Consider the following 10,415-nt stretch of genomic DNA (forward strand, 5'->3'; position numbering starts at 1 on the left):
AAGTGTACAAAAACTTTTCAAAAAAATCACAGGACAGGTTTCACTTCTGGAGGCTGGCTCCATTTATTATCAAAACAAAAATAAATGACAGATTAGGTGCGGGAGAGGGTAAACCTCGCGCCGGGCTGTACAGCGCGGGCTCGTCATGCAGAGACCACTCGAGGCCGAGGCTTTATACGGCCTACGCTTTCCTCGTCAGCGTCCTCACCGTTAGGTCCACCAAACCTACCTCCTGGAGCAAATTGTGAAACTCCTGAAACCCTCCGGAGGTTTTGGTGGACCCGAGTACAGCGACGATGTCCCCTACGCAGCTGTTTCTGCTCTCCAGAGCATATACGAGCGGTGATTCTCTCGATTAATGCTAATGCTATGCTCGATAAACATCTGAAAAAGATGGCCGCCAACAGCTTTTGAAACTTTCGCCCCCGGGATTCGCCTTTGACGCGCGTGACGCGCGTAAATTTCGCTTCAAACTTTTGATTTTACGCGCGTCAATTTCGCTCTTGACGCGCGAATGCACACAAAGTGGTCACGCGTATAACTAGACGCGGCAGGCGCGAATTTTGACGCATTTTCGCGTTTGGTGTGAACGCAGCATTAGAAAAATAATGTAAAATGTTATGCTACAATTTGTGCTTATGTAGCACCTTGATTGAATCAGGTGGTGGCCGTTTGGCGCTGCACCTTTAAATCCAGCAAGCTGGCGGTCTCTCTCATTAGTGTTTTGCTACAGACTCTTGGTTCCTTGGACTCTTGGTTGGTTGTACGAGTTGATGTGAGTTCATGCTTAAATGTATTTTAGCTTCCTTGTGAAAACATGGTTGGCATGGATCTGACTTGATTTTTGTTGTTGACAATTTTGTTGTGTGGTCACTGGTTTGCTGAGTGTAAATTACTTTTTTCTTTTTTTTTTTTTTCTTTTGTGTGCATGTGATTTGTGATGTGCCCTATTTATTCTGTGTTTGTTTATTGAGTCTTGCTGAATTTTTATTGAGTGCTATTTATCCAAACACCTTGATTTTGCACTTTTTGTCCCCGTCCCTGAATTTGTTGCCCAGAGGCCTATATGTCTGTTTTTCATGTGTGTGTGTGTGTCTAACTTGAGTAAAATAAAAATAAACTGTTTTCTATTTTTATAATACTCCAGTCCCCCTCTCTCCTTTTATTTCCCTTTATTGGGATAGCCTGCTTGTAAACATCTAAAATTCAGATTGTTGGTTATCAACTTGTGACTGGTTTAAAAAGGCCCCCTAGGGGTCACACTTACATCAAGTTTAATTTATTAATTACATAACGCAAATCTAAATCTTTATACTTTGTCAGTTAACTAGTCAGTGATGCGCTTATTGTTTGTTATATTTACAACATTGCCGAAAATTAACCATGACTTATAGCCTATAGTTAAAGTGTTGTAACTGTTGTGTTTCTGTTCAGCCTTGTTAGTCACATGTCTTTTGTTTTCCCGCCACTCGTCCGTTGCCATATCTACCATCATTAGTTCATTATCCTCACCTGTGTCTTGTCAATCATTTTCATCTGTGTCACCTGGTTTGTGTTCATTAGTGTCTGTATTTAGTTCCCTCTGTTCAGTCAGTCTGGGTCCGTTCTCGTCTATGTAACGTCAAAACGTCTCTGTCAACACTTATTGAATTGCTTATTGAATGTATTGGAGCCTTCTGCCTTCCTTGTCTTCTTCTGCCTGCACACACCCTGACAAGTGTAGTAACCATTGGCTTTTGGCAGATTGATTACCATTTATATAACCAGTTTTAACTGCAAATACAACGGTAAACTATGGTAATGGGTTTAACTGTTTTTTTTATTTTTTTTATTTGTAGTAAACTCCTGGTTAATTTTCATAAGGGATATAGCCTACTTCTAGTCAAACATAATGAAAGTGCCTCAACTTTGGATTCAAGATCTGATTCGGATTAATTCGGTAAACACTCCGGCTGGTTAGATTCACTAAAATGAACCGAATCTTTAATAGTCATGTAGATTTCTCTTATTACATGATAAAATGAATGTAGCCTACTCCCAGTCTGAAAAACAACAGATTTAGAGCAGAATGAACGGCTGTGTTCCACTTCTAGGCTGCGTTCCAGTCCACTTTTAGACACGCACTTGTGAACTTCCCTAAGCGCTTCCCCTCGGGGGAATCCCTGCCGCCATTTTGAAGTGCGTTCCACTTCGTTAAGTGGATGAGGGAAGTTTATATGGACAGACCGTCGTTCCCTCGATTTTGACCGAGGGAGCGAGTCTACTTCATATGTACACTTCAGGGGCCGGTTTCACAAAGATAGATGTAACAACTGAGACAAGTCAGACACAAGTATTTGTTATAGTTTAACAAATGATATTTAGAACTCCATCCCCCCCAAACAGGGCAAGAAATATAATAACAATAATAATAATAATAATAATAAATTAAAACAAAAATGTATGACAATTTTGAAGTTGGAAGAGAAAATGAGATGGAATTTTCCCTACCTTTTTGAACCGGAGTACACAGACAAATAACTTAGAAAGATGACATGGCGTATTGGGGTGAGTAAATTATCAGGAAATTTTCATTTTGAGGTGAACTAATCCTTTAAACTCTTTAACCCAGTCCCAGATATAAAACAAACATGATAATCTCTTGTTATCTTGGTTGATATGTAGGCTATACATTTATTTATATAGCTCCCAAACCTGTTTGATTTGGAATAATTAAGTATTGATTTAGAAATAACATCTCATAGGTGACACAGCTGTTCACTTTCACTATCATTTTGAGATTCAAACTTCAAATATCTGCTAAGGATTTTGGAATTGTATTTACCCTCTGGACTCTGTGTTACTGATGTTGTTTATTTTAATATAAATCTTGACTTAATTTTCAAGTTAGATGGTACAAGAATTATATATATAAAAAAAAGTGAGACATAGAGAGATTTGAAAATTTAAAAGTAACAAATAAAATGTTTTAACAGTTTATTTCTTTCTTTTTTATTTTATTTTTCAACTTTGCCAAAAAAACAAAAATGAAGCAAAGTCTTCAGCCACAATAAAAATATGAAATGAAAAATACAACACATGGAACATGGTCAAGGGACAAAGACAAAGTCAAAATGAGGTACTTAAAAGAATATACATTTTACAGATTGGGTTGGGGCTCAAGCCCCTGCCCCCTTTTGTCTCAAAATGTATTGTGCCCCTCTCTGATAAATGTAAATAATAATAATTATTAAAATAAATATTATTATAAATAACAATACACTTACACACCATTGCCACAGACAATAATAATACTAACAATTTTTTTTTTTTTTTTTTGGCGGAAGCATTTGGCGGAGTTTAAGTGGTAGGCGGAGTTTCCTTGCAGCGCTATGTAGGCTACACAGCAGTTCGCCGCGAGTCTTAAACTGCACGGGCAGCAGGTAGGCTATACGCTTATACAGAAAAGTTACATTTATCCTACCATGCTACTGTAAAAGTTGCGGCAGCATGTGAGTTATGCTTAACAATCATAAAAGTATAAGTCAATTTCAGCCGCATTCTGAGTCTGACAATGCCATTCGTTTTTATCCAAGGCCATAGCAAGTGTTATTAGCTTGGGGAAATGCATCTAGTGAAAGGAAATTTTAAGTCCATGTCCAGCTCTAAATTGTAAGGAATTTGTATCTTTGATTTCATAGTACACTTTACAATAAGGTTCATTTGTTTATTATTTATATTAACTAACATTAACTAATCATGAGCAAAACATTTGTTAGGCTACTGTAGGCCTATTTGTTAATCTTAGTTAATAATAATACAACTTTTAATAGTTTGTTCATGTTATGTCACAGTCAGTGCATTAACTAATGTAAACAAATAGAACTTTTGATTTTAATAATGTTTTAGTAAATGCTGAAATTAATATTAACTATGATTAATAAATGGTGTGGAAGTGCAGTTCATTATTAGTTCATGTTAACAACTTTAACTAATGAAACTTTATTGTAAAGTGTTCATGATTTCATAATGAATAATGCTAACACTTTAATGAATACATACATAAAATTTATAACATCAACATAACTAAACATAAATTCCTCATAATTACCTACTTGATTCTCTGTTTTGTTTGGTAAAATAAATAATATTTAGTAATATTATCATCATTTCCCTATTTTTGTTTGATGTGTTATGCATCATGAGAGAGAGACAGAGAGAGAGAGAGAGAGAGAGAGAGAGAAAAGACGAGAGAGACTCAGACTTAAGACTGTGGGTTTACCTTATATTGATTACATGGCTACTCAAGGTCAAGGAAAGGTGTTAATTACTTAAGTCACTTAGCACAAGTTTGTGTTTTCTTTGTAACATAAATTCTACACTCAATTCAAGATGCAATGAATGACAATAATTGTGCATCGCCACTTAACAGCCAAATTCCATGATTACTGAATTTACACTTTGGACTTGATATGAAGCTCAAAGTTTAAAGTCATGTAATTGTTTCTAAACGACTATTTGCACCTGGATAATTGAGAGTGATTGTAAGTGTGATGATCATCTGCTAAATGAGCAACAACGACCACAATTCACTCCTTCAGTCAGTGAAGCTCCCACAGCCGTTCATGAGAGTTTAAATGCTGGGGAATATTCCCATCTTCCCACAGGAGAAGAAGAAGCAAGCAGGAGGAATTACTCCAGGAGAAACTACTGACATACTATTGTAAAGATGGAGATTAAGGAAGAACCCTGCAGAATAAAAGATGAAGATACAGAGGAACAAATAGGTTGGTGTTTTCCTTCAATCTCTTTAATGACTGATGAGGAACATTAAGATGAAAACTGACATATGACTATTCATCTAAAACTAGATACTAGTAGACTCAGTAGTAAACTGTATTTGTGCTAAAATGAGAATTAGATTTTTTTTCTCATGTATCCTTTTATTGAATTATGGGAATTTAATTTGTTTATTTTAGACCTGAAACCTCCTTATTTCACAAATGAAGATGGAAATGCAGTCGTTTCAAAGACTGAAGAGAATCTCACACAGAAACAAGCTGGAAAATCTGGAGTTGAAGGATCTTTAACCTGTTCTGAGTGTGGAAAGAGGTTTGTATTTAAATCAACCCTGAAGATACACATGAGTATTCACACTGGAGAAAGGCCTTATACATGCACTCGGTGTGGAAAGAGTTTCGGTTACAAAAGTGTTCTTAATGGTCATCTGCGCTCTCACACTGCATTGAGATTCAGTTGTGATCAGTGTGATAAAACATTTGTTTTAGAATCAAGCTTAAGAAAACACCTTAGAGTTCATACTGGTGTGAAGCCTCACATTTGTTCTGTATGTGGAAAGAGTTTTTCACAACTCGGATATTTAAGAGAGCATGAGCGCATTCATACTGATGTGAGACCTTATGTGTGCTTTGACTGTGGAAAGAGTTTAACTATAAACAGCAACTTAAAATCACACCAGAGAGTTCATACTGGAGATAAACCGTACAAGTGCTCACACTGTGGGAAGAGTTTCGCTCAGTCAGGAACCCTGAAAGATCATGAGAGTATTCATACTGGAGAGAAACCGCACCAGTGCTCTTCATGTGGGAAGAGTTTCACCCAATTATCTACTCTACAGAAACATAAGAAAAAGAATTGCCCGAAGGTTTCTAAGTGAGCAAAGTTAACTTCCATAACTTGTAAATAAGCAAAAGATACATTAACCTTTAATACAGTAATTAGTATTGAAGTTTGATTGTTTGATAAGGGGAACTGGTTAAAATGGTTGTGAACTGCATTCTCAGTGTTGCATGTTTTGTTCTTCCGACACCCGTATTGATCCTCTGTTGTGTTGCACATGCGCAGTAAACACTGAGTGTTACCCGTATACAAGATGAACTGAACAGTAAAGCAACAATGTGAAAATACTTGTGTCAGTGTCATCGCTCAAGCAGTGCATGGTCATCTCATACAGATGTACAAGAATAATAGTTCAGAAAACTAGTGTGTCGCCATAAAACACTAATGCATGAAGGGATGTTTTGTTTCTTTGCGGTTTAATTATTTTCATTTGTGAAACAATGGCAACAATAGTCTATCAAGTATCATTCATATCACACACAACTTGTTTTTAGTCTCGCTGTTTATAGGTGATGCATTGAGAACATATTGAATACTTTATTTGATTGAATCACTCTCGGCACATTGTTAAAATGTAAGAAATAAAAATGAACAGAACTTGTGATTTATTTAGGTATAATAATTTAATTTAGTTTTCATTAAATCAAGGGGTTTAACATTGTATTCAGCATTGCTAATGAACCAGTAGTAGTAACAACTCAGAGTAAAATTTTAGTCTTTAGTGTGTCAAAATTCTAAGAATGACATAATTCTACTCTTATTCCTAAACTTAAGAATAAGTGTGAATCATAAAGGTTTTTTAAGTGTTAAGACTAGGTCTCAGCTCCTACATTATTTAAGAGCGCTGGAGAGGGATCCTAACCTAGTTAAGAGTAAAGATGGCAGCAGAGAGGAGGAGAACACACACTTTCCAACAACCAGTAGTAGTAAACACTTATTCTGTTGAAAAAAATGGCACCAATTGTTTTTCTATGTATATTTCTATGTATATTATGGACTCAGACAAACTGAAATTGATTTGAAATTGTTTTACAGCTGCTATCTATTTATGAAATAATGTTTAAGGTCATTTAGGTTTCTTAGCTGTTATATTTTTTAACAAACAGTTTTGTCCAAAAAGTAATGAAAATTTCCGAATCCATCTTGATTAATGAAACAGTTTAACGTCTCGGTTACTAATGTAACCTCAGTTCCCCGAGATGAGGGAACGAGTATTGCGTAAGGCTAGCTTACGCTATGGGAAAACGTCTCTGGTTACTCATGTAACCGTAGTTCCCTGAGAGGAGGGAACGAGACATTACGTATGGGGAAATCCATTTTCCTCGAAATGCTGAAGCCTGATTTGAATAACTCTTTTGCTTGCAAATAGCCAATGGCGCCCGCACCCTCACCTGATTGGCTGACAGCCTCCAATATAGGTGACATCAGGCGCCAAAAAACCTCAGAATCTTTCGACTGAACGAGAGCTATTGAGGCTGAAGGCTTTTCACACGGCAGTCTACGTAATGTCTCGTTCCCTCCTCTCAGGGAACTACGGTTACATGAGAAACCAGAGACGTTCCCTTATCGAGTCAGTCCCTCAACATTACGTATGGGGAACATATAAAACCCCCGCCGTGTGGAAGTTGGCCCAGCTCGATCGAGCCCCTGTAGAGCACAAGCACTAAGCACTCAGACTGATAGCGCGCTAGCTCTAGGCAGGGTACCGGACCTGGTTGAAATACCCAAATGTATTCTGGCATAGAGCTAACTCGCCGTCAACGTCATCAGTATCTCCCCGAACCCAGTTAATCAACACTGAACTGGTGTAATATGGGGGAAAAATGCAACAAACATGTTGGTGCTTTGAGAACATTGCCGGCTTATGAACGCAGGCATAATATAAGGGGCCACAAAACAGTTAATGTGAATATTATCAACCGCAGCTATTACTGCAGTAACTTGTCGCTGTCTATACAACCTGGTTGAAACCATGGTAGAAACACGCGCCAACCGGGGCGTGTCCTTAGGCGACTTAGTCACCCAATGGCTGCTCAGCTCTCTCCTGCACTGACAGAATATGTGGTGCGAATGAGGGAATATCCAGGTTATAAAATCTCGGAAACGTGTTGTGAGATGACCAGCCCGCTGCGAGACAAATGTCCTGAATAGACATGCCTTTTGCCCAAGCTCATGATGACGCCAAACTCCTAGTGGAGTGGGCGTGCACCCCTATCAGACAATCTGTTCCTCGGGAAGCATAAGCTAGCTTCCACAATTGTGGTATTGTGCACAGCTTCCACAATACAGCGCGCTGCCTTTCTTGGCGCCCGCATAGCAGACGAAAAGCTACTCTGAAGCTCAAAACTGGCTAGTCCTGCTCACATAAGCACGTAGCGCGCACACAGATCACAAAGCGCTCCTGTGACACTGAATTTGTGTTTAGTTCAGTGGGACAAAACGCTTGAATTGTAATCACCTGGGCTCTGAACGTTGTTGAGAGCACCTTCGGTGTGTAGCCGCGTCTGGGTATGAGTCTGACCATGCAATCATCCGGTCCAAACTGCATACATTCACTGTTCACTGACAGGGCATGCAAGTCTCCCACTCGTTTCCCGTAGGCTAGCGCGAGCAGTAGTGCCGTCTTAACCAAGAGCACTTTAAGGTTGCTAGATCTGAGAGCTGCCAGCGTCCAGTCGTTCCAGCAGGAAGGTCAGAATAATGGAAATATCACAACCTTTGGGGTCTTCCCGTCTGCCAATACACCAGTTAGCATACACCTTCCATTTCAGAGCGTATGCGCCTCGTCGAAGGAGCACTCGCTGTGATACTCCGCATTGATCTGCCACACATGTAGGTCCCACAGCTAACTACGGCTCTTTGTAGTGATTGCCGCATGCCAGCCGCCGGCGAACCATTGACAGCTATATGAGTGGCTGGTGACTCGTCCGTGGATTTTTGCACGGGGACACACAAAATCACATCCCAGGCTTCCGTTCTGCGAAGTGTCTCTCGGAGGACAGGCTTCACTTATGTCGTGGGTAATCGTTAAGGAAGGAAAAGCTGAGCCGAGGGTGATCTAGACCTCGCTCTGGGGGGGCTTGAGACCGTTTAGGTAGGAGATGCGGCATCATCTTCGACTGTTTCAAAGTCTCGGCGTACTTCTCAGAGAAAGCCTCGACTGCAATGCCGAAAAGACCCAACGGGCTTACCGGTGCGTGCAGGAGCTGTTTCTTCTCAGCATCGCGCATCTCTGTCAATGTCAGGCACAGGTGACGGTGCAAAACCATGAGACCGCCCATATTACAGCCGATACCCTGCGCAACCTTTTTAGAGGCGGCCAGAGCCAGATCCGCGGCCGTGTGCTGCTTCCTGAGGGACTCTGTGCCAGGGCCTTCCTCGTCCAAGGACCCCAAAAGTCAAGTTCGGAAGACCTGTAGGATTACCATCGTGTGGAGGGCAGATGCTGCATGTCCAGCTGAGATATATGCCTTCTCGGCGATGTGGGCAGTGGCTCTACATGGTCTGGAAGGCGATGAGGCGGTTTTCCATCCGGGAGAAGGACACAGGTGGGCCGCGACAGCGTCCTCGACGGGAGGCGGTCGCGTGTAACCCAATTTCTCCGCCCCTTCCGCTGTTGACAGCAGCTGGGTACCTTGTGCATGAGTGAGGGGAGCACCATGTGCAACCGGGTGAGTGCCATGACCGGGTGAGATTCTGAGGTTTTTGGCGCCCGATGTCACCTATATTGGAAGCTGTCAGCCAATCAGGTGAGGGCGCCATTGGCTATTTGCAAGCAAAAGAGTTATTCAAATCAGGCTTCAGCATTTCGAGGAAAATGGATTTCCCCATACGTAATGTCAAGGAGCCGACTCGATAAGGGAACTCCTTTTCTCGAGAATACTGAAGCAAACTTTTTAAAACGCAGTGCAGCTGCACAGCAGACACATAGATGAGCGACTAGCATGGTCATTGGCTGCACTGCGGCAACTGCACAAACCTATGCGAGGCGGCTCTGACGTGTGAACTAATCGGGTCGCTTTGTGCCCTGAATGAGCGTGGCTTACATCCAAATAAACACAGAACCAGCCATATGAATCAGGTTTTTAATCGACTTATGGTGCGTGTCCACTACAGCAGCAAAACTCCGCTCAGTGTCGCTGGCAACAATATAACGTCTCCACTTTGGGAGTGTGTTTAATCTACTTCTTTTTTTTCAACACACACACAGTATAATCATCAGAGATGCGATTACATTTAGAAATAGACAAGCTTTGTTTCCAAATGCACCGAGCAAAGATATCCTTTCAATTTTATAAACTTTTATAAAGCCAGCCAATATAATCACAATGAACATATAAATAAAATATTTAACATATATATAACAACTGCAAAGCCAATTCGTAAACAAAACGATTTACGCACTAAATCCAGCAATAACACCGCCACAATCTGCATATTCTTTAACTCTCAAAACAGACTTCACATCCCAAACCTCACAGCAATTTAATGCTTACAGCGTTTTTCGCTTGATATTTGAGAACTTCCCAACCTTTTGACGCTCTCGGTCGCTCTCAACGCTTTCTCCGGTCTGCTGTCAATCCCAAAATGCACTGCGCGAGCGTGAAGCTCAACTTCAGGAATTAATTGAAAACGCTCGCTCTGCTCCGCTCACTCCGTGCCAGTGGACACGCACCGTGAAGGGAACCGAGGTTACGTTAGTTACCGAGACATTCTTTTTCGAGAGGTCTCTCGTATTGCTTAAGGCTTACGCTATGGGAACCCCCTTCAAAACGCTGTGTGTGCTTAAAACTTCA

Source organism: Scardinius erythrophthalmus (assembly GCF_964197995.2).
Source record: "Scardinius erythrophthalmus genome assembly, chromosome: 17".
NCBI classification, from domain to species: Eukaryota; Metazoa; Chordata; class Actinopteri; order Cypriniformes; family Leuciscidae; genus Scardinius; species Scardinius erythrophthalmus.